The 25572-nt window shown below is 49.2% G+C and overlaps 2 protein-coding genes across 14 annotated transcripts in view; one reads left to right on the top strand and one right to left on the bottom strand.

Moving 5' to 3' along the window:
* The window catches only part of MYO18A (myosin XVIIIA), a 597092-nt gene extending 586384 nt beyond the window's left edge, over positions 1–10708 (bottom strand). For all 13 annotated transcript variants that reach the window (XM_063955930.1, XM_063955929.1, XM_063955931.1 and 10 more), the window contains exon 1: positions 10620–10708. The gene's annotated coding sequence lies outside the window, so the exon portion shown is untranslated. The remainder of the gene's footprint in view (positions 1–10619) is intronic.
* A 3-nt stretch (positions 10709–10711) lies between these two features.
* Positions 10712–25572, top strand: part of CRYBA1 (crystallin beta A1) — a 390148-nt gene continuing 375287 nt past the window's right edge. Inside the window, exon 1 of the mRNA XM_063955933.1 lies at positions 10712–13190. The gene's annotated coding sequence lies outside the window, so the exon portion shown is untranslated. The remainder of the gene's footprint in view (positions 13191–25572) is intronic.

Consider the following 25572-nt stretch of genomic DNA (forward strand, 5'->3'; position numbering starts at 1 on the left):
CATCCAAGGACTCGGAATCCTCCAAGTCCCGTGTAGCCACAGGCACGACAATAGGTTGGTTCACATGAAAAGATGAGACCACTTTTGGCAGAAAGTGAGGGCGAGTCCTCAACTCTGCCCTATCCACGTGAAAAACCAAGTATGGGCTTTTATGTGATAAAGCCGCCAATTCGGAAACACGTCTTGCCGAAGCTAACGCCAACAACATGACCACTTTCCACGTGAGGTATTTCAACTCCACAGTTTTGAGTGGTTCAAACCAAGGTGACTTGAGGAAACGCAACACCACGTTAAGATCCCAAGGCGCCACCGGAGGCACAAAGGGAGGCTGAATATGCAGCACCCCCTTCACAAAGGTCTGTACTTCAGGAATAGAGGCCAATTCTCTTTGAAAGAAAATGGATAAGGCCGAAATCTGGACCTTTATGGACCCTAATTTTAGGCCCAAAGTCACTCCTGTTTGAAGGAAGTGAAGTAGACGGCCCAAATGGAACTCCTCCGTAGGAGCAGCTCTGGCCTCACACCAAGAAACATATTTCCCCCATATACGGTGATAATGTTTTAACGTCACGTCTTTCCTAGCCTTGATCAAGGTAGGAATGACTTCCTCCGGAATCCCTTTTTCCGCTAGGATCCGGCGTTCAACCGCCATGCCGTCAAACGCAGCCGCGGTAAGTCTTGGAACAGACAGGGCCCCTGCCGCAGCAGGTCCTGCCTTAGAGGAAGAGGCCACGGATCCCCTGCGAGCAACTCTTGTAGCTCCGGATACCAAGTCCTCCGTGGCCAATCCGGAACAATGAGTATTGTTCTGACCCTGCTTCTTCGTATTATTCTCAACACCTTGGGTATGAGAGGAAGAGGAGGAAACACATAGACTGATCTGAACACCCAAGGTGTCACCAGAGCGTCTACCGCTACCGCCTGAGGGTCCCTTGACCTGGCGCAATACCGCTTTAGCTTTTTGTTGAGACGGGATGCCATCATGTCGATTTGAGGCAGTCCCCAACGATCCGTGATCTGTGCGAAGACTTCTTGATGAAGTCCCCACTCTCCCGGATGCAGGTCGTGACTGCTGAGGAAGTCCGCCTCCAAGTTGTCCACCCCCGGGATGAACACCGCTGATATCGCGCTTACATGGCCTTCCGCCCAGCGTAGAATCCTGGTCGCTTCTGCCATGGCCATTCTGCTCCTTGTTCCGCCTTGGCAGTTTATATGAGCCACTGCCGTGACATTGTCTGACTGAATCAGAACCGTTTTTTCCGAAGCCATTCCTCCTCTTGACGCAGGGCGTTGTATATGGCCCTCAACTCCAGGACGTTGATGTGGAGACAAGACTCTAGGCTTGACCAGAGACCTTGGAAATTTCTTCCCAGTGTCACTGCTCCCCAGCCTCGGAGGCTTGCGTCCGTGGTCACCAGGACCCAGTCCTGAATGCCGAACCTGCGACCTTCTAGTAGGTGAGCACTGTTCAGCCACCACAGGAGAGATACCCAGGTCCTGGGAGACAGGGTGATCCTTTGATGCATTTGTAAATGTGACCCGGACCACTTGTCCAAGAGGTCCCATTGAAAAGTCCTTGCATGGAACCTGCCTAAAGGGATGGCCTCGTAGGAAGCCACCATCTTCCCCAGGACCCGCGTGCACTGATGCACTGAAACCTTTTTTGGTTTTAATAGGTTCCTGACCATGGCTATGAGTTCCTGGACCTTTACGATCGGAAGAAAAACCTTTTTCTGGTCTTTGTCTAGAATCAGCCCCAAAAAGGTCAGACGCGTTGTAGGGACTAGCTGGGACTTCGGTATATTGAGAATCCAGCCGTGTATCTGCAACGTCTTCATGGACAGAAACACGCTGTCCAGCAACCTCTCCCGAGATCTCGCCTTTATGAGGAGATCGTCCAAGTATGGGATAATTGTGACCTCCTGCCTGCGCAGGTGCACCATCATTTCCGCCTTTACCTTGGTGAAAATTCTCGGGGCCGTGGAAAGCCCAAACGGCAACGTCTGAAATTGGTAGTGACAGTCTTGCACTGCAAATCTCAGGAACGCCTGATGCGGGGGGGAATATCGGAACATGAAGGTAAGCATCCTTTATGTCCAGGGACACCATCCAATCCCCCCCTCCAGGCTGGCGATGACCGCCCTGAGTGATTCCATTTTGAACTTGAACCTCTTCAAGTACAGGTTCAGAGATTTCAGGTTTAAAATGGGTCTGACCGAACCGTCCGGTTTCGGGACCACAAACAGGGTTGAGTAATATCCCTCTCCTTGCTGGAGATGAGGAACTGTGACAATCACCTGTTGAATACACAATTTTTGGATTGCTGCCAACACTAGCTCCCTCTCTGACGGGGAAGCCGGCAGAGCCGATTTGAAAAATCGTCGAGGAAGCAAGTCTTCGAATTCCAGCCTGTAACCCTGAGAAACAATCTCTAACGCCTAGGGATCCACCTGCGAGTGAACCCAGACGTGGCTGAAAAACCAAAGACGAGCCCCCACCAGATCTGCCTCCCCTCGGGAAGCCCCAGCGTCATGCGGTGGACTTTGCAGACGCAGGGGAGGACTTCTGCTCTTGGGAACTAGCTGTGTGCAGCTTTTTTCCCCTGCCTTTCCCTCTGGCAACAAAGGATGATCCCCGTAGTGTTCACTCTAGGTGTCTTTCACAGGGCGCTGCGCCCTGCCCCTTTTTTAGACACCTGAATGCGCCCTGCCCATTTGTGTGCGCCCTCCCGCCCCGCACTTTGCTGCCCGCCGGACCCCGCCAAGCCACCGGACACATTACTGCAGTAATCCAGTGTGCTTAATCACAGTCACACTGTCTCCCTGCATGAGAGACAGAGACCTCCGCGGCCCGCCCCGTCTGTCCTGCCCCATCTGTCCCGCCCACCTCGTCCGTCCCGCCCGCCCACCTCGTCCGTCCTTAGTTGTCAGCCGCCGCATCTCCCCTCCTCTGCGAGAGACAGGAGGGCTGGGTTTGCCTCTCCCGCCGAGGCAAACCCAGCCCTCCCTCCTCTCTGTGTGCATGGCCAGACACCCGCGGGCAACCCCCACCAGCCAGTGCCACTGGCCAGCGTACCCATCTACCGGAGTGTGACCCTCAGCTGCCAGAGTGTGAGTAAGTAGATACACATAATAATGAACATGTATTTTAATGCATTGCCATATCCTGCCCCCACCCCCTGCATGTGACCCCATTTACCCCCAGCCTTTGTGTGTGGCACACTTTACCCCCCTCACCCTGGTTTGTGCGCCCCCCCCCCCCCCCCCGTGTGTGTGACACCTTGTGCCCTCCTGCCCCCCCAACCCCCTGTGTGTGGCCCCACTACCCCTTGTCTTATGTGTGTGCGGAACCATCTACCCCCCCCCCCCCTCCTCCTCCAATGTGTCTCAGTGCTTTCTACCTGGTGCAATGTTTCTCAGTGCTCTCTACCTGGTGCAATGTTTCTCGCTGCTCTCTACCTGGTGCAATGTTTCTCAGTGCTCTCTACCTGGTGCAATGTTTCTCGGTGCTCTCTACCTGGTGCAATGTTTCTCGGTGCTCTCTACCTGGTGCAATGTTTCTCGGTGCTCTGTACCTGGTGCAATGTTTCTCGGTGCTCTGTACCTGGTGCAATGTTTCTCGGTGCTCTCTACCTGGTGCAATGTTTCTCGGTGCTCTCTACCTGGTGCAATGTTTCTCGGTGCTCTCTACCTGGTGCAATGTTTCTCGGTGCTCTGTACCTGGTGCAATGTTTCTCGGTGCTCTGTACCTGGTGCAATGTTTCTCGGTGCTCTCTACCTGGTGCAATGTTTCTCGGTGCTCTCTACCTGGTGCAATGTTTCTCGGTGCTCTCTACCTGGTGCAATGTTTATCGGTGCTCTCTACCTGGTGCAATGTTTCTCGGTGCTCTCTACCTGGTGCAGTGTTTCTCGGTGCTCTCTACCTGGTGCAGTGTGTCTCAGTGCTCTCTACCTGGTGCAGTGTGTCTCAGTGCTCTCTACCTGGTGCAGTGTGTCTCAGTGCTCTCTACCTGGCGCAGTGTGTCTCAGTGCTCTGCCTGGCGCAAAGTGTAGAATGTGCTCTGCCTGGCGCAATATGTATAACGTGCTCTACCTGTCGCAGTGTGTATAGGAGGTTCTACCAGGTGCAGTGTGTATTAGCTGCACTATTGTGTGGTGTAATGTGAATTGCCACTATTATGTGGCCATGCCCCTAACCCCACGAAAAACAACGCCCCTAAATTTTCGCCTTTGGCGCGCACTGCCCATTCTTTATCATGTGGGAATGGGAGGACCAAGCATTATAGTATGTACCTAATTTTGCCCTTCTAACTGAAAAATGTGCCCTCCCGAACGAAAAATGTGCCCTCCCGAACGAAAAATGTGCCCTCCCGAATGAAAAATGTGCCCTACCCGTGATCAGCACCCTGCCCTAAAAAATTCCTAGAGTGAACACTATCCCCGTACCTTCTTGTTTTTTTTGGAACGAAAGGACTGCATTTGATAATGAGGTGCCTTTTTTGTATGCTGCGGGGGGACATAAGGTAAGAAATTTGACTTACCAGCCGTAGCCGTAGAGACAAGATCCGAGAGGCCGTCTCCAAACAACTCCACCCCTTTGTAAGGCAAGGACTCCATATGCCGCTTTGAATCGGCATCTCCCGTCCACAGTCGGGTCCACAAGAGCCGCCTAGCAGAAATAGACATAGCATTTATTCTGGAGCTTAATAAACAAATGTCTCTCTGAGCATCCCTCATATACAAGGCAGCATCTCTGATATGCTCTATGGTCATATGAATGGCATCCCTATCTAAGGTGTCAATTTCCGTAGATAAGGAATCTGCCCATGCCACAACCGAACTACAAACCCAGGCCGACGCCATAGCCGGTCGAGCAATAGTACCGGAATGATTGTAAATGTGCTTTAAGGTAATTTCCTGCCTGCGATCAGCAGGTTCCTTGAGGGAAGCCGTATCCTGAGAAGGCAGTGCCACCTTTTTGGACAAACATATCAGCACCTTGTCAACTTTTGGAGAAGATTCCCAGCGTATCCTATCAGTTTGTGGAAAAGGATACGCCATGAGAATCCTTTTGGGAACTTGTGGTCTCCTATCCGGAGATTCCCAAGCCTTTTCGCACAAGTCACTTAATTCAAATGAGGATGGAAAAGTGACTTCAGGCTTTTTCCCTTTATACATGTGTACCCTCGTGTCAGGGACAGGGGGTTCTTCAGTAATATGCAAAACCTCTTTAATGGAAATAATCATGTACCGTATACCCTTTGCCACCTTCGGCTGTAATTTTGCATCTTCATAGTCGACACTAGAATCAGTATCTGTGTCGGTATCTGTGTCATCGATCTGGGATATGGTGCGCTTCTGAGACCCCGAAGGACCTGGCGCCCCAGGGACAGGCATGGACTGGCTACCTGACTGATCCCTAGCTTCTGCCTTGTCTAACCTTTTATGCAATAGATTGACATTTGCATTCAAGACATTCAGCATATCCACCCATTCCGGTGTCGGCGTTGCCGACGGCGACCTGACGTTCAAGCACTCCCCCTCCACATTAAGCGAGCCTTCCTCGTCAAACATGTCGACACACGCGTACCGACACACTTCACACACACACACAGGGAACCCCTTTCCTGAAGACAGTATCCCTGTCAAGGCCCTTTGGAGAGACAGAGAGAGAGTATGCCAGCACACACCCCAGCGCAATGACCCTGGAGACCAACACAAAATGTTTTTCCCCAGCAGCGCTGTATATTTTGTAAACCGCCAATTATGTGCCCCCTCCCCCCCCTCTTTTAAGCACCCTTTCTCCGTGTGTAAGCAGGGGAGAGTCCGGGGAGCTTCCTCTCAGCAGTGCTGTGGAGAGAAAATGGCGCTGGTGAGTGCTGAGGGAGAAGCCCCGCCCCCTCGGCGGCGGGCTTCTGTCCCGCTCAAACTTAGTAAAATATGGCGGGGCTCTTTTATATACATGTACAGAGCCCACCTGTACATGTATATAGTCTTTTTGCCATGCAGAGGTTTATATTGCTGCCCAGGGCGCCCCCCCCTGCGCCCTGCACCCTTACAGTGACCGGAGTATGTGAGGTGTATGGGAGCAATGACGCACAGCTGCAGTGCTGTGCGTTACCTCAATGAAGCTGAAGGCTTCTGCCGCCTGACGACTTCTATCTTCTGTACTTCTAGCTCTGTGAGGAGAACGGCGGCGCGGCTCTGGGGGTGGACGCCCAGTAAGAACCTGCGTTCACCACCTTTGGAGCTAATGGTGTCCAGTAGCCGAGGAAGCAGAGCCTATCTTTGACAAGAAGGTCTGCTCCTCTCTCCTCAGTCCCTCGATGCAGGGAGCCTGTTGCCAGCAGTGCTCCCTGTGAAAAAGTAGTAAAAGGTAGAAAAAAAATCCAAACAAAAATGCTTCTAGGCAGAGAACTCTGGAGAGCTCTCTGCAGTGCACCCATCTTGCTCTGGGCACAGTGTAAAACTGAGGTCTGGAGGAGGGGCATAGAAGGAGGAGCCAGTGCACACCCAGAGTCCAAAGCTTTCTTAAAGTGCCCTATCTCCTGCGGAGCCCGTCTATTCCCCATGGTCCTTACGGAGTCCCAGCATCCTCAAGGACGTTAGAGAAATAAATAAAATAAATGTATAAAAATTATATATTTGTATCACAGCTGCCCGCCGCCCACTGCTGACCAGCGCTCACTGCCGCACGCTGCACCGCCACTGAAAGCTGACCACCGCAGACAACTGGCGGCGGTCAGAGGGACATCAACGCCGCAGCAACGAAGGACAGCTTAGTACCGCCGCATCCCCTGCAGACCATGGGCTCATCTGCCACCGACAACCACAGTCCCTTCCGCACCTCCGCTGCACATACCAGGTAATGTTTCCCTGCTTCCCTATGTCCCTGCTCTCACTCTCTCAGTCCCTGCTCTCACTCTCAGTCCCTGCTCTCACTCTCTCAGTCCCTGCTCTCACTCTCTCAGTCCCTGCTCTCACTCTCTCAGTCCCTGCTCTCACTCTCTCAGTCCCTGCTCTCACTCTCTCAGTCCCTGCTCTCACTCTCTCAGACCCTGCTCTCACTCTCTCAGACCCTGCTCTCACTCTCTCAGACCCTGCTCTCACTCTCTCAGACCCTGCTCTCACTCTCTCAGACCCTGCTCTCACTCTCTCCCTGTCCCTGAATTGTGGGTCATACCATGTGCTATAATGTGAATATCAGCTCATACCGTGTGCTATAATGTGAATTTTGGCTCATACCGTGTGCTGTAATGTGAATTTCGGCTCATACCGTGTGCTGTAATGTGAATTTCGGCTCATACCGTGTGGTAAAATATGAATTTCAGCTCATACTGTGTGGTATCAGGTGAAAGGGGCGCCGGTACTAGATAGTATAAGGGGTCCAACTACACTGAAGGACACACCCCTGTTTGAGTGGCCACACACCCTTTTCCGGAGGTGCGCGCATAATTGCAACCTTCACTTCTTCATACCCCCACGTACAAATTTCCACTTCGACCACTGTGTGTGTGTGTGTGTGTGTGTGTGTGTGTGTGTGTGTGTGTGTGTGTGTGTGTGTGTCTGTGTGTGTGTGTGTATGTATGTATAAATAAATATAAATATATATAAAATCTCAGTGCCTCCCCAGCCAGGGACCTCACCGCACGTCACTGCTTTCAACCTAATGCATGTCAACCATATAGAGTTGACCTTCTATACCACACCCATATGCTCCAGTGGGGCAGGGACTGATGTGAATGATTGCATACTGTATGTAAGTCGCTGCGTAATACGCTATACAACCAATAATAAATGGAGAAAGAGAACAATGAGACAAAAGAAATAAATTGGAAGGGGTGCGACTAAATTATTTTCCTATTGATGAGGCCGGTAGATGTTTACACATGTTATCTTTATGTGCTCTGTATTTATACAGTATATACAGAACCTCCCATAAATTGAGATATGTTGAATCTATAGGGGGTGGACAGTGTCTATGCATATCGGATCTCCTGTCTGCTAATTACTGCAGGACGTTTCTCAGAGCCAGCATAGCAAAAGGAAAATACATTTAGTTTGGACATTACAAAATATTGGATGTGCAAACCATTTAAACAACAGAGGTTACATCAAAGTTACAGATTTATTTATACATTTTTAATTAATTGGTGTATTTACATATATATTGTATCAGCTACAATTATAGATCACCTGCTGCAGTTAACAGAATATTTGCAGAGACAGAATCAGTCTCGTAATACAAAAATAAAAATAAAATATGACTAAAGATTAACAGTCACTACATGACTTTTGTAATACACTTCAATGTCTGAAACTTATATGCCTTCATTAATGCAACCAGAGAGTATACACTAATTAAGTCAAAAATAATAACACAGATTCATCTTAAATATATTTGGAAAAGCTCAAACAGACTGACAGAGATCAACAGATAGAAATCATTACATCTTACGTCTTCTTTATGTTCCTAACCTTATGAGTCATAAACTAACCAGCCTGTTATTACATACACATCCTCTCCCTGTCATCCAATAGTTGCTGTGACACAGTCACACTGTCTGTATGAAAACCAAATTAAAAAAAAAAAAAAAAACAATATACAGGATTTCAACACCTTTAAAAATATTATATTGGTATACTTATGAGTTCAAGGGGTCTATTTACTAAACCATGGAGAGATATAAATGGAGAAAGAAAACAAGACAAAAGAAATAAATTGGAGGGGGAGAGAGCTAAAGTACTAACCAACCAGCTCCTCACTGTCTTTTTATAAAACACAGCATGTAACATGCCGTTAGCAGCGGATTGTCTGGTACTTTATCTCCAAGGTTTAGTAAATATGCCCTCAAGTCTGAATTGACTGGCACCAACAAGAGAGAATGCAGAAAAGGAATGCGATATTCTCGAATATAACCTGTCAATATACACCTAGCAAAACACTGAGTTCAGGGCTGTAACATAAAAATGCTTTTAACCTGTAGCTATGGGGTTGGGTAGAAGGTGGAATGCACTGATTCAAAATAACAAAGAAAACTTACAGTTTACAAGACCATTATATTTCGAGGAAAAAGTGGAATTTGTTACTCAGAATGATAGTGTACAGAATAATAATATACCGAAGGACAACTAAGGGAACCCACCACCTCTGCTAAACTGTGTTATGAAGTACCAACAGATGAATTACCTATGCACTGACATCACTTTCTTCCATTATATTGCAGCATATCTCTAGTCATTCATATTTCAATAGTAAAGTGTATGTTGCAGTAGTCTCTACAAAACCATTTATTATATTTGTCAGGGAAGGGGGGGTCAGCAGTCAGCCCCTCAGAAGTTGGAGTGGGGACAGAGATTTTGATCACAATGGGTGCCTGAGGCTTGGCCATTATATTTCAATGCTACAAAGTTTGATAGTGACTTGACAACTGGAAGACTTCCAGTAAAGTGTGTGGCAGCTGGGGCTATGTAGGTCTGAACTGTGGGTGTGTAGGTAGGTGTGTAATGGGTATGAGCAGGTAGGTGTGTAATGGATATGAGCAGGTGTGGCAGCCGGGGATGGGAAGGTGTCACAGCCGGGGATGGGAAGGTGTCACAGCCAGGGCTGCTCAGGTGTGACAGTCGGGGCTGCTCAGGTGTGACAGCTGGGGCTGCGCAGGTGTGACAGCCGGGGCTGTGCAGGTGTGACAGCCGGGGCTGCTCAGGTGTGACAGTCGGGGCTGCTCAGGTGTGACAGCTGGGGCTGCTCAGGTGTGACAGCCGGGGCTGCGCAGGTGTGACAGCCGGGGCTGCGCAGGTGTGACAGCCGGGGCTGTGCAGGTGTGACAGCTGGGGCTGGGCAGGTGTGACAGTTGGGGCTGCTCAGGTGTGACAGTTGGGGCTGCTCAGGTGTGACAGTTGGTGATGTGCAGGTGTGGCAGTTGGGGCTGCTCAGGTGTGGCAGTTTGGGCTGCTCATGCGTGGCAGCCGGGGCGGCTCAGGTGTGACAGTTGGGGCTGTCCGGTGTGACAGCTGGGGCTGTGCAGGTGTGACAGTTGGGGCTGCTCAGGTGTGACAGTTGGTGATGTGCAGGTGTGACAGTTGGTGATGTGCAGGTGTGACAGTTGGTGATGTGCAGGTGTGACAGTTGGGGCTGCTCAGGTGTGACAGTTGGGGCTGCTCAGGTGTGACAGTTGGGGCTGCTCAGGTGTGACAGTTGGTGATGTGCAGGTGTGGCAGTTGGGGCTGCTCAGGTGTGGCAGCTGGGGATGTGCAGGTGTGACAGTTGGGGCTGCTCAGGTGTGACAGTTGGGGCTGCTCAGGTGTGGCAGCTGGGGATGTGCAGGTGTGAGAGTTGAGGCTGTGCAGGTTTGGAGTGGGGACGTGGGCCAGGCAGTAACATCCCTGACCTAATACTGTGCACACTCCCATGCAGCCAGAGCCACTGTCACACAGGCCAGGCTGCCAGCAGCAGCACAGGGTATCACTAGCCGGATCACTGCAGCATCACTGGCATGATGACTGCAGATCCCTACAGGAAGCCGGGGCAGTGCTGTAACACACACCGGGCAGCGGCTGTGCAGCAGCAGTACCAAGGAAGGGGAACCTCTACCAGAGATGTATACAGCGCATACATACCCCCCGGGGACCGCCGGCGCCGCTGCACAATGAGAGGCATTAAACAGTACAACCCGATCCTGCCTCAGTCACAGTGCTGCTGCTGCTGCTGCTGCTGGTGGTGGTTTTCCAGGGAGCTAGTTAGAATAATGGAGGACTGTAGCCCCGCCTACTCACATATGTCATCGCATCACATGACCACCCCGGTCTGTGTTAACTCTCACACATCCAGCCTGAGCGGGCCAACAAAGCTGTATGTGTATGTCATTGTGTAGTGCACTGATATACTCAGCCCGGTGAGCTTTAGCTGCTTTGGTACTACATGTCCCAGCATGCTCTGCCTGCAATCATGGCTTCTAGACTTCTGGACGTGTGGTGCAGATGCTGGGAGAGCAGCAGTAAGCCTTCTTTCCCACCCACAGCACCTCACTGGCTGCGCCAGAGGTCCTGATAATATCCAGTGAAATAATAAATAAATAAATATATTTATAAAGACTTGGATATACTTTAACAGCAATGTTCACCAATTCTAGTCTCCAGAGATTGGGGCAATTTCCAATAATGCATGGCGGGAACCATCCCTGGTTATTTGTTAAATGCATTTATAGTACTATTTTTATGCACTAGTTTTTACGCTGCAGCGCTACTGCACAAGCATGGTCTGTCATGCGTGCAGCGGCCATTACTTTGCATTCCAGACTTTGGTCAATATGACAGCTTTGCACATAGATGTGCGCAGGGGGGGTGCCTGGTGCGCACAGGCACCCCCTAATGTCTGGCACCCTGATCTCACATGCCTGATGCAGCAATCGCCAAGCAGGCTGATTACTGTCCCCTCTGCGCTGCACCCTGTCAGGACTGCATTACTGACCGGATGCCTGGGTTAATTAATGGTGTTACTGACACCGGCTTTCAAACTCCCGGCTCCACCTCCATGTACAAAAACAGTGTGATGTGACGTGATTACGTCATGCTGCTCACATGCCCACCCGTCACACCCGCCACACGCCCACCTCTCTCCTATGATATGCCAACGCCAGCCACTGATGAGGAGCAGCATGCAGCAAGCATTCCTCGTAGGAAGACAAATTCAATACTGGCAGACGGCCGGCAGCAGCATTGACACGTCACTCGTTTTTTTCCAGCAGCAGCAATACTAGTCTGCGACTGTCAGTGTCAGTTTAGTCACTGAATTGTAAGTAAGCTGCTGCAGCTTGCAGGGGAAAGAGGGGGGGAGCCAGACCAGGATGAGGAGGAGCAGTGTAATTGCAGTGAGTGCCATCAGGGGTGTTTGTTTGGTGCACACTACAACATCTGACAATGTATCTGCTTTATTAGGATTGGTACAAAGGTTTATATGCGTTGACCATCAATAGATGGTGCTAGACATGCCCAAAAGGCGGTGATAGACACACCCCTCCAACGGTGCACCCCCTAATAAAATGTGCTGCGCACGCCAGTGGCTTTGCAGCCCCCACAGAAACCTATGTGGGCTTCCCGCACACAGGAATTGGAGGGATCGTGGCACGTATGAAGATATGGTAGGTGCACTCTGGGCCGTGTTACACTTTGGTTTCCATGTTCTCAACTTTTCGCCTTACCCTACCGTTGCGGTTCATATGGTATGCCCCATGGTTCACATGGTCTGATTCCACCTGAGGCAACATTACCTGAAGGGGAGATAGGTGCTGCGATCCCTTCTTAGTACATTGGGGTGATATTTAATATTTGCATAAAAAAAACTGGTGTTTTCTGGGGATATGATGCATATATTGAATGATAAATAGGCCTCAAATTGTTGATTGTACAAAACGCCATTGCTTTCCAACTCATTGAAAAGGTAATATGTTAATATAATTTCTTTCTTTTTTTATCAATTCCTTTTTCTTTTTTTTTTAATTGTCCATCTATCCTCTAAAGAGGCCTACACACAGTGCTATTCTGCCTAAAGGCCTATTTTGTCTTTGCGATTTCCCTACAACTCCCCAGAGCACAGAACCACCGATATTGACTATACACACAGTGCAATTTTGACTATATACAATTTTGACTATACTAGAAACTAGATTGTACACTTTCTTGTCAAAATTGACTTGCCTGCACAGCAGGCTTGCCTACCCTCCCGCATTTAGCGGGAGGCTCCCGATTTTTAACTGAGCCTCCCGCTGCCCTGCAAACATTGCCAGCACTCCCGGTATTTGATAGTTCCTCCTTGCAAATCCGGACTGCGCATGTGCGAGTCCGGAAATGCGGGGAGCGGGACTCACCAAGGAACGGTCACTGGTGGCCAGCCACCGCTGGGCTGTGGGTAGCGGTGGCTGTCAGACTGTCTGAGAGCCGGGAGGTGTCTGAGCGGCAGCAGTGTAGGAATAATGTGCAGAGAGAGCAGCCGCCCGTACAGTGTAGCCCATAACCCGGCAGGCAGTGCTGTGCTTCAATCTGGCTGGCCCCGCCCACCACACTCACAATGGGCTGTGTGTATCAGCCCAGCTCCTGCTGTTCCAGGATGTGGCTGACTTGGGCTGCTGTACCCCCACCACACTGTCCCGCGGCCGGCTCCCTGCTCGTTACAGGAGGGAGCAACAAGACCAGGTGGGTTCTGGAGGCTATATGGGGGAAGGGGATGTGTAATATGGGGAGGGTGTCTGTGTGATATGTAATGTATCAATGGGTGTAATATGGGGAGGGGTCTGTGTAATATGTAGTGTGCCACTGAGTGTAATATGGGGGGGCTGAGTGTAATATGTAGTGCAGTACTGGGTGTAATATGGGGGCTGTGTAATATATAGTGTGCTGCTGGGTGTAATATATTGGGGGGGGGTGTAATATATAGTGTGCTGCTGGGTGTAATATATTGGGGGGGTGTAATATATAGTGTGCTGCTGGGTGTAATATAGGTGGGGTGGCTGTGTAATATGTAGTGTGCTGCTGGGTGTAATAAGTTGCGGTGGGGTGTAATATATAGTGTGCTGCTGGGTGTAATATGTTGGGGGGGTGTAATATATAGTGTGCTGCTGGGTGTAATATGTTGGGGGGGTGTAATATATAGTGTGCTGCTGGGTGTAATATAGGTGGGGGGGGGCTGTGTAATATGTAGTGTGCTGCTGGGTGTAATATGGGGGGCTGTGTAATATGTAGTGTGCAGCTGGGTGTAATATAGGTGGGGGGCTGTGTAATATGTAGTGTGCTACTGGGTGTAATATGGGGGGGCTGTGTAAAATGTAGTGTAATGTGCACTGGGTGTAATATAGGTGGGGCTGTGTAATATTCTGTTTGGTTTAATATTGGTGTCTGTGTAATATGCTACTGGGTGTAATATGGAGGAGGCTGTGTAATATACTATTGGGTGTAATATGGGGGGGGCTGTGTAATATGTAGTATGCTACTGGGTATAATATGTAATGTGCTGCTGGGTGTAATATTGGGGGGCTGTGTAAAATGTAGCGTAATGTGCACTGGGTGTAGTATGGGTGGGGCCGTGTAATATTCTATTGGTTGTAATATGGGGGTCCGTGTAATATGCTATTGGATGTAAAATGGGGGGGGGGGCTGTGTAAAATGTAATGTGCTATTGGGTGTAAGATGGGGGGTTGTGTATGCTGTGCATAATGCAATATATTATGGTACTGGGTGTAATATGGGGCGGGTGCTGTTTATAATGTAGTGTAATGTGCAACTGGTTGTAATATGAGTGGGCTGTGTAAAATGTAATGTGCTATTGGGTGTAATATGGGTGGTGTATGCTGTGCATAATGCAATATAATAGGTACTGTGTGGAATACGAGGGAAGGGGGCCTGTGTAGAATGTAATGTAGTACTGGGTGTAATGTGGGTGAGGCTGTGTATAATGTAATGTAATATGGTACTGGGTGCAATATGGGGGAGGTGGGCTGTGCATAATGTAATATATTATGGTGCTGTGTACAGGGCCGTAACTAGGGTGGGGCAAACGGTGCCTTGCACACTTCTCATGCGGACACACCGTCTGCACTTACCCGTCTCTGTCTGCATAGCTGTTGACAGCTGCAGTACTGCCTGAGTGTCAACCCCCGTGTGGTGCTGCTGGAGACGTGGAGCGGTGGGTCCCAGAGCAGCTCGCAGAGGAGGGTGAGACATGGAGCTGCGGGTCATGCTGAAGTGCTACTGTCAACCATGGTGTAAGTGCTGCTATTTGTACTATAGTTTACACCTGCCATTGCAGGACACACCCCTGAGTGGCAATAAATACGCCCATAGGTGGACCTAAACACGCCCTTTGGGTGGGGCATGACACACACCCTCAACAGAAAGCGCGGCGTATTCTGCTGGGTGTGGTATGATAGATAGATAGTGTCTAGTTAGACAGGCCCTCATTCCGAGTTGTTCGCTCGCAAGGCGAATGTAGCAGAGTTACACACGCTAAGCCGCCGCCTACTGGGAGTGAATCTTAGCTTCTTAAAATTGCGACCGACGTACGCGCAATATTGCGATTACAAACGAGTTAGCAGTTTCTGAGTAGCTTCAGACTTACTCTGCCTGTGCGATCAGTTCAGTGCTTTTCGTTCCTGGCTGACGTCATAAACACACCCAGCGTTCGCCCAGGCACTCCCACCGTTTCTCCGGCCACTCCTGCGTTTTTTCCGGAAACGGTAGCGTTTCCAGCCACACGCCCCTAAAACGCCGTGCATCCGCCCAGTAACACCCATTTCCTGTCAATCACAATGCGAACGTCGGAGCGATGAAAATGCCGTGAGTAAACTTACTTTCATCATAGTAAAGTTACTTGGCGCAGTCGCAGTGCGAACATTGCGCATGCGCACTAAGAGAATTCTCACTGCGATGCGATGAAAATCTCCGAGCGAACAACTCGGAATGAGGGCCCATATGTTAGACAGACATTAGGTCGACAGGGTCAAAAGGTCGACATGAAAATGGTCAACCTAAAAAAGGTAGACACTATGTTTTTTGCATTTTTGTGGTTTGTGTGGATAGTTTTGTCATCTGGGACCCCCAATTGTAGAAAGACGTACCCTCGCGGGGCTCGCTTCGCTCGCCCCGCTTCGGGCTCGGTTTATAACCTACTCTATACCGACATGGATAGAGAAGGTATGAAAAGTCCAAAAACATGTTACATTGAAAAAAAAAAATGTCTATCTTTTTCATATCGACCAATTTCATGTTGATCTTTTGACCCTGTCGACCTTTTGTACTGTCTAACTTTTTCATGTCGAACATTTGACCCTGTCGACCTTTTGACCCTGTCGACCTCTGGTGTCTATCTATTGAGTGTCTAACTAGACACTGTCTATCAACCGGATACCATTCTGCTGCCTCTTGGAATCTCCCTGAAACTAGTTTTCAAAAGTAGGCACGTATGCTGCACAGTCTATTTTTCCTTGTGATGCCGACACCGCGGGACCGCACATCGGCATCGCAAGCTGTATTCACACGTGCAATATACACTATGTTTTCTACCGATATGGACTATATAGTCTATATTGGTAGTTATATTGTATGCGGCTTAAGGAAACTGGCCCCAGTCAATTTCAGCTGCTTACCATCACATTTGAAATGGATCCCCAGTGGAATCTATAGAAACATGGCAGAATACACTTGCAAACAACTTTTGTGTCTAAGATGGGCTTATTCAACATCATTAATGAGCCTGTTAGCGTTTCCACATGTTTTAAGTAACAAGCTCATTCATTATTAGGGCAAAATCCAAAAATATACTGGTAGGTTAATTGGCTCCCAACAAAATTAACCCTAGCATGAATGTGTCTGTGTGTCTGTGTGTACATGTGATAGGGAATATAGATTGTAAGCTCCACTGGGGCAGGGACTGATGTGAATGGCCAATTCTCTGTAAAGCGCTGCGGAATATGTGTGCGCTATATAAATAACTGGTAATAATAATAAAAATTTAGTAGTATTTAGCAAACTATAAAAAAAAACCTCGTCCCTTCCTATGGGAAGAAATCTGGAATTGCGAAGAGGGATCCAATCAGATCCTTCTGCCACCTCTACATAGTGCATGCGCAGAAGGCTGGCATCCAGTGATAAGTACCATTCAGGGGCATTTTACGAGAGGAGGGGGCCCATGTGCAGGCTTCGGGTGGATAATAATGAAAAAAATCAAGTAGAATTTTGAATATAGCCAAATTCATTTGCAGCATATCGACAAACAGTTCTACTTTCCAGGTATAGAAATATATCCCTGCAAGTGTGGTTATACAGTATGTAAAAGTATTTTTTGGTTTGTTAAAGCTGAAGAACGGTACTATAGTGCCACCTCTTATGAGGAAACCCATGAGAATCATGGTAAAAGACCAAATTACTTTTAAATTGCTAATAATAAAAGTTTAAGAAAACATCTGTCATATTTCCGTACCTTTTGCAAGGGATGTTTGTATACATTGATGTGCTTATATGTACTTATTCTGCATGTTTTATTGAAGGGGAAACATAAATACAGAGGCACTGTTTTATGATCTTGTTGGTGTGCTTAGCAACTGCAAATACAGCCTGATGAAGGGTAATTATATAGTGTATTCATATGATGGCCACTATAATCCTGTTTATAGATCAGTTAATAGACATTTGCCTCTGTTCTAGTAAACACAACATAAATAGGATATTAAACTAAAACATAATTTTAAATAATCAGGAGCCCTTTGCATGCAATACTTTGCAGCATTGATATTGCTGTCTCTCAGGGGTCTCTGACACTGCAAGTTAGTACACAATACACTTGCTGTTATTCCCTGCCAGTAGCTGCCAGTCAGCCCATCTGCCATCCTGAAGTGTTGGCTCATGCAATCCATAATATGTCATAACCAAATGGCTTATAGCACCCTCATCCAGACACCTGCTGTCATGATTGTATAGAAATTCTGTCCTTGCAGAACTGCAACTCATTTCATTTTATTCACGTTTGAAATAAAAACAGTGCTTGCTTATAAATTGCCATATGTTGTGTGAGATATCAAGCCAGACGTGAGCTTAACCTTAGATACAGAATGTTTGCCCCCGACCAGCTCTTTCTTTCTTTCTTTCTTTCTTTCTTTCTTTCTTTCTTTCTTTCTTTCTTTCTTTCTTTCTTTCTTTCTTTCTTTCTTTCTTTCTTTCTTTCTTTCTTTCTTTCTTTCTTTCTTTCTTTCTTTCTTTCTTTCTTTCTTTCTTTCTTTCTCTCTCTCCACATACATACATACATACATACATACATACATAGGGCCTGAGCAGTGGCGGAACAAGCAAGCGGTGGGCCCAGGTGCGACAAAATGCTTTGGGCCCCCCCATCCCATCCAAGTCCACCCCATGGGCAGTGCGTAGGCGCGCGCAAAAATAAATAGTGGCGTGGCTTCGTGGGGAAGGGGTGTGTCCACAAAATGATACCAATTCATAAAACGGTGCACAGTAGTCTCCATTCTTCAAATTACGCCGCACAGTAGCACCACTACACCAGGTAGAGACCCTTTTACACCTTACAGCGAACAGATTCCCCTTTTTACACATAACGGCAGACAGCGTGCACTTTTTACACATAACGGCAGACAGCGTGCCCTCGTTACACATAGCGGCAGACAGCGTGCACTTTTTACACATTACGGCAGACAGCGTCCCCATTTTACACATTATGGCAGACAGCATACACTTTTTACACATAATGGCAGACAGCGTGCCCTCGTTACACATAGCGGCAGACAGCATCCCCTTTTTACACATTACGGCAGACAGCATACACTTTTTACACATAATGGCAGACAGCGTGCCCTCGTTACACATAGCGGCAGACAGCGTGCCCTCGTTACACATAGCGGCAGACAGCGTGCACTTTTTACACATTACGGCAGACAGCATGCCCTTTTTACACATTACGGCAGGCAGATTCTACCTTTTTACACATAGCGGCAGGCAGATTCCCCATTTTTACACATTGCGGCAGGCTGATTCCCCCTTTTTACACATTGCGGCAGGCAGATTCCCCATTTTTACATTGCGGCAGGCAGATTCCCCCTTTTTACACATAGCGGCAGACAGCATCCCCTTTTTACACATTACGGCAGACAGCATACACTTTTTACACATAATGGCAGACAGCGTGCCCTCGTTACACATAGCGGCAGACAGCGTGCCCTCGTTACACATAGCGGCAGACAGCGTGCACTTTTTACACATTACGGCAGACAGCGTCCCCATTTTACACATTACGGCAGACAGCATACACTTTTTACACATAACGGCAGACAGCATCCCCATTTTACACATTACGGCAGACAGCATACACTTTTTACACATAACGGCAGACAGCGTGCCCTTTTTACACATTACGGCAGGCAGATTCTACCTTTTTACACATAGCGGCAGGCAGATTCCCCATTTTTACACATTGCGGCAGGCTGATTCCCCCTTTTTACACATTGCGGCAGGCAGATTCCCCATTTTTACATTGCGGCAGGCAGATTCCCCCTTTTTACACATTGCGGCAGGCAGATTCCCCATTTTTATACATAGCGGCAGGCAGATTCCCCATTTTTATACATAGCGGCAGGCAGTCCCCCCTTTTTACACATTGCGGCAGGCTGATTCCCCCTTTTTACACATTGCGGCAGGCAGTCCCAACAAATGAAAAAAGAAAGAGAAAGAAAGAAAGAAAGAAAGAAAGAAAGGAAAATTATACTTACCCTCTCTGTTGGCTCAGGCTCCTTGTGCAGCTTCCCGGGCAGTAGAGAAGAAGGAGGAGGGAGGTGGAGGAGGGAGCCGCAGCAGCGCTGTGTTATTGGTGGAGGCGCTGCTGCTGCTGCCCCTCTGCTTCACTATAGGCTGTTCTCAAAGACAGCCTATAGTGAAGCAGAGGAGCAGCAGCAGCAGCGCCTCCACCAGTAACAAAGCGCTGCTGCGGCTCCCTCCTTCACCTCCGTCCTCCACCTTACCCCGTACCGCTGCAGTGCGCGCCGCTCCTCTCCTCTCTCTCCGGGCGGCTGTGCGCTGCGGGCAGCGGTTGCCCGCAGCGCACGGCGGCATGTAATGAGTCAGTTTGACTCATTACATGCTTGGGCCCCTGAACAGAGGCGGGCCCCAGTGCAACGCACTGCTTGCACTGCCGGTAGTTCCGCCTCTGGGCCTGAGTCAGAGATATAGGCTAATGTATTTGCAGCAGTGATTCCGTACGCAGCGGATGTAAAAAATATGCTAATACTGCAGCCACCTGGGAATGAATTGAGATGCCCTCCGGCAGTATCACAAATATCAGCATCTGTGCACAAGCACGCAACGGTGTTCACAGATCCTCCGATAATCATCCAACTGAGTAAACATTGGCCACGCAGAATGGCCTCGGGAGCTGAGATGCTCGTACCATGTTTTCTACATACATGATCGCAGATATAGGCTGAGACGCCCCAAAAATAGTTGCAACACCCCTTTTTGTTTGCCGCAAGTCCCCGTAAACTCCCCGCAAATGTCCCTGAATGTCAATTATTTTATGAATAATTCTTCACTGTGCACAACTTCGAAAAGATGCACATTTCCAATTGCGATGCATGCGCGGTACGCTTATAATTGCTCAACTGCTAAAACATTGGCGCACTGCGTACATCTCCGATTCAGGCACATGTTTATTTTTTATTATTAAATGGAAAATATTTTCCATCCTAATTAATACTCATTCTTTTTATAAAAACAAATAAATTATATTATTTTGGCACACATTTAAATAAACTATACAAGAGGTTCCCAAACGCGGTCCTCAAGGCACCCTTATGGTGTGTACACACAATGAGATATTTTCTTACGATTTTGACTATATAATCAAAATCTTAAGAAAAGTTAGCGCAGATCGCAAGGTGAAAGTCACCTTGCGATGCCGATGCGCGGTCGCAAGCCTAGATAGACTGTGCAGGCAAGTCAATTTTTACTATCTCATAGAAAAGATAGTCAAAATTGACACTCTTTGCACATAGGGGGTCATTCCGAGTTGATTGTAGCTGTGCTAAATTTAGCACAGCTACGATCATCTTCCCTGACATGCGGGGGGACGCCCTGCACAGGGCTAGTCCGCCCTGCATGTCAGTGCCGCCCCCCCCTTCCCCCCCGCAGAAGTGCAAAGGCATTGCAAAGCGGCGATACCTTTGCACTTCAAGAGTAGCTCCCGACCGGCGCAGCTTTAGCGTGCTGGCCAGGAGCTACTCCTCGCTCCCCGGCCCGCAGGGGCTGCGTGTGATGTCACACAGCCGCTGCGGCCCGCCCTCCATTTGGTCCAGCCACGCCTGCGTTGGCCGGACCGCGCCTATGAAACGGTTGCCAAACGCCGCAGTTCCGCCCCCTCCCGCCCAGCGATCGCCTCTGCCTGTCAATCTGGCAGAGGCGATCGCAGCCCTGCAACGGCTTTCGGCCATCTGGCATGCGCCGGCGTCGTAGAGACCCGTTCGCTCGGCTGCGAAAAACAGCAGCGAACGGGTCAGAATGACCCCCATAGTCCGTATCGCAAGCACAGTCATCATTGTGCTTGCGATACTGACCTAGCCCCTAACGCATAGTGAGAATCGGGGTTAGCCCGAATCTCACCGTGTGGATGCACCTTAACAGTCCAGGTTTTAAAGATATCCATGGCTCAGCACAGATGGTTAAATCAAATTGACTAAGGTACTAATAATGTCACCTGTGTCCACGCATGGACATACTTAAATCCTTATATTGTTAGGGTTCCTTGCGAACCGCGTTTGTGAACCTCTGCACTATACAAAGCTGTGCCCTGAATTGTATGTATGTGTAATTGTAGTATTTAGGATTGCTTTTACTATATAGGCAAGCTATGCATATTGCTTAGGGCAGAGCCGTAATTAGGTGTGTGCCGATGGTGCCTTGCCCACAGCGTACATGCACTGAAGGCGCACCATTGGCAACAAGCCGACACCTCCCCCGCCCGCCCGTCCACACGGCCGGTGCCACACTGGCAGCATTCGCTATAGAGTCCAGCGCCGCCTCTCTGAACAGGCACCTGAGCACCACATCTCCCTCTCCTCCTCCTCCTCCCCTCCCCCCCCCCCTGCACGACGCGCTGTCAGGTCTCCTCCGTCGCCTGTCTCCCGCCTGCGCCGCCGCCTCTGCAGGGGACTCGGGAGCGCGGCTGCAGCTGCCAGCTCCTGGATCTCTCCCTTCACACTCAACCGCCTCTCTCTGCCCTAGATGCCGGATCGCCACCCCCGCAACTCGGGAGCCTGTCCTGGCTTTCTCGGTCTCCCTGCGCCCCACCAAGCGCTGCGAGGAGCTGGCCTGCTACAGTAGCTTTGAGAGGAGGAGAACGCACTCGGGCAGGCTGCAGTTTTCTATCCCCTGACTTGTGAGTAGCAGCACTGCAGTGCCACATATGTATATTTTATCACCAATTGTGAAAGGGGGACACTGTCTGCCGTAATGTGTAATAAGGGGGACGCTGTCTGCCATGATGTGTAAAAAGGGGACGCTGTCTGCCGTTATGTGTAATAAGAGGGACGCTGTCTGCCGTAATGTGTAAAAAGGGGACGCTGTCTGCCATAATGTGTAAAAAGTAGAGATGTGCACTTGAAATTTTTCGGGTTTTGTGTTTTGGGTTCGGTTCCGCGGCCGTGTTTTGGGTTCGACCGCGTTTTGGCAAAACCTCACCGAATTTTTTTTTTGTCGGATTCGGGTGTGTTTTGGATTCGGGTGTTTTTTTTTAAAAACACTAAAAAACAGCTTAAATCATAGAATTTGGGGGTCATTTTGATCCCAAAGTATTATTAACCTCAAAAACCATAATTTCCACTCATTTTCAGTCTATTCTGAATACCTCAGACCTCACAATATTATTTGTAGTCCTAAAATTTGCACCGAGGTCGCTGGATGACTAAGCTAAGCGACCCTAGTGGCCGACACAAACACCTGGCCCATCTAGGAGTTGCACTGCAGTGTCACGCAGGATGGCCCTTCCAAAAAACCCTCCCCAAACAGCACATGACGCAAAGAAAAAAAGAGGCGCAATGAGGTAGCTGTGTGAGTAAGATAAGCGACCCTAGTGGCCGACACAAACACCTGGCCCATCTAGGAGTGGCACTGCAGTGTCACGCAGGATGGCCCTTCCAAAAAACCCTCCCCAAACAGCACATGACGCAAAGAAAAAAAGAGGCGCAATGAGGTAGCTGTGTGAGTAAGATAAGCGACCCTAGTGGCCGACACAAACACCTGGCCCATCTAGGAGTGGCACTGCAGTGTCACGCAGGATGTCCCTTCCAAAAAACCCTCCCCAAACAGCACATGACGCAAAGAAAAAAAGAGGCGCAATGAGGTAGCTGTGTGAGTAAGATAAGCGACCCTAGTGGCCGACACAAACACCGGGCCCATCTAGGAGTGGCACTGCAGTGTCACGCAGGATGTCCCTTCCAAAAAACCCTCCCCAAACAGCACATGACGCAAAGAAAAAAAGAGGCGCAATGAGGTAGCTGTGTGAGTAAGATAAGCGACCCTAGTGGCCGACACAAACACCGGGCCCATCTAGGAGTGGCACTGCAGTGTCACGCAGGATGTCCCTTCCAAAAAACCCTCCCCAAACAGCACATGACGCAAAGAAAAAAAGAGGCGCAATGAGGTAGCTGTGTGAGTAAGATAAGTGACCCTAGTGGCCGACACAAACACCGGGCCCATCTAGGAGTGGCACTGCAGTGTCACGCAGGATGTCCCTTCCAAAAAACCCTCCCCAAACAGCACATGACGCAAAGAAAAAAAGAGGCGCAATGAGGTAGCTGTGTGAGTAAGATAAGCGACCCTAGTGGCCGACACAAACACCGGGCCCATCTAGGAGTGGCACTGCAGTGTCACGCAGGATGGCCCTTCCAAAAAACCCTCCCCAAACAGCACATGACGCAAAGAAAAAAAGAGGCGCAATGAGGTAGCTGTGTGAGTAAGATAAGCGACCCTAGTGGCCGACACAAACACCGGGCCCATCTAGGAGTGGCACTGCAGTGTCACGCAGGATGGCCCTTCCAAAAAACCCTCCCCAAACAGCACATGACGCAAAGAAAAAAAGAGGCGCAATGAGGTAGCTGTGTGAGTAAGATAAGCGACCCTAGTGGCCGACACAAACACCGGGCCCATCTAGGAGTGGCACTGCAGTGTCACGCAGGATGGCCCTTCCAAAAAACCCTCCCCAAACAGCACATGACGCAAAGAAAAAAAGAGGCGCAATGAGGTAGCTGTGTGAGTAAGATAAGCGACCCTAGTGGCCGACACAAACACCGGGCCCATCTAGGAGTGGCACTGCAGTGTCACGCAGGATGTCCCTTCCAAAAAACCCTCCCCAAACAGCACATGACGCAAAGAAAAATTAAAGAAAAAAGAGGTGCAAGATGGAATTGTCCTTGGGCCCTCCCACCCACCCTTATGTTGTATAAACAGGACATGCACACTTTAACCAACCCATCATTTCAGTGACAGGGTCTGCCACACGACTGTGACTGAAATGACGGGTTGGTTTGGACCCCCACCAAAAAAGAAGCAATTAATCTCTCCTTGCACAAACTGGCTCTACAGAGGCAAGATGTCCACCTCATCATCATCCTCCGATATATCACCGTGTACATCCCCCTCCTCACAGATTATCAATTCGTCCCCACTGGAATCCACCATCTCAGCTCCCTGTGTACTTTGTGGAGGCAATTGCTGCTGGTCAATGTCTCCACGGAGGAATTGATTATAATTCATTTTAATGAACATCATCTTCTCCACATTTTCTGGATGTAACCTCGTACGCCGATTGCTGACAAGGTGAGCGGCGGCACTAAACACTCTTTCGGAGTACACACTTGTGGGAGGGCAACTTAGGTAGAATAAAGCCAGTTTGTGCAAGGGCCTCCAAATTGCCTCTTTTTCCTGCCAGTATAAGTACGGACTGTGTGACGTGCCTACTTGGATGCGGTCACTCATATAATCCTCCACCATTCTTTCAATGGTGAGAGAATCATATGCAGTGACAGTAGACGACATGTCCGTAATCGTTGTCAGGTCCTTCAGTCCGGACCAGATGTCAGCATCAGCAGTCGCTCTAGACTGCCCTGCATCACCACCAGCGGGTGGGCTCGGAATTCTGAGCCTTTTCCTCGCACCCCCAGTTGCGGGAGAATGTGAAGGAGGAGATGTTGACAGGTCGCGTTCCGCTTGACTTGACAATTTTCTCACCAGCAGGTCTTTGAACCCCAGCAGACTTGTGTCTGCCGGAAAGAGAGATCCAAGGTAGGCTTTAAATCTAGGATCGAGCATGGTGGCCAAAATGTAGTGCTCTGATTTCAACAGATTGACCACCCGTGAATCCTTGTTAAGCGAATTAAGGGCTCCATCCACAAGTCCCACATGCCTAGCGGAATCGCTCCGTGTTAGCTCCTCCTTCAATGTCTCCAGCTTCTTCTGCAAAAGCCTGATGAGGGAAATGACCTGACTCAGGCTGGCAGTGTCTGAACTGACTTCACGTGTGGCAAGTTCAAAGGGCATCAGAACCTTGCACAATGTTGAAATCATTCTCCACTGCGCTTGAGACAGGTGCATTCCACCTCCTATATCGTGCTGAATTGTATAGGCTTGAATGGCCTTTTGCTGCTCCTCCAACCTCTGAAGCATATAGAGGGTTGAATTCCACCTCGTTACCACTTCTTGCTTCAGATGATGGCAGGGCAGGTTCAGTTGTTTTTGGTGGTGCTCCAGTCTTCTGTACGTGGTGCCTGTACGCCGAAAGTGTCCCGCAATTCTTCTGGCCACCGACAGCATCTCTTGCACACCCCTGTCGTTTTTTAAAAAATTCTGCACCACCAAATTCAAGGTATGTGCAAAACATGGGACGTGCTGGAATATGCCCAGATTTAATGCACACACAATATTGCTGGCGTTGTCCGATGCCACAAATCCACAGGAGAGTCCAATTGGGGTAAGCCATTCCGCGATGATCTTCCTCAGTTGCCGTAAGAGGTTTTCAGCTGTGTGCGTATTCTGG

This window comes from Pseudophryne corroboree, chromosome 2 (genome assembly GCF_028390025.1).
Source record: "Pseudophryne corroboree isolate aPseCor3 chromosome 2, aPseCor3.hap2, whole genome shotgun sequence".
Lineage (NCBI taxonomy): Eukaryota > Metazoa > Chordata > Amphibia > Anura > Myobatrachidae > Pseudophryne > Pseudophryne corroboree.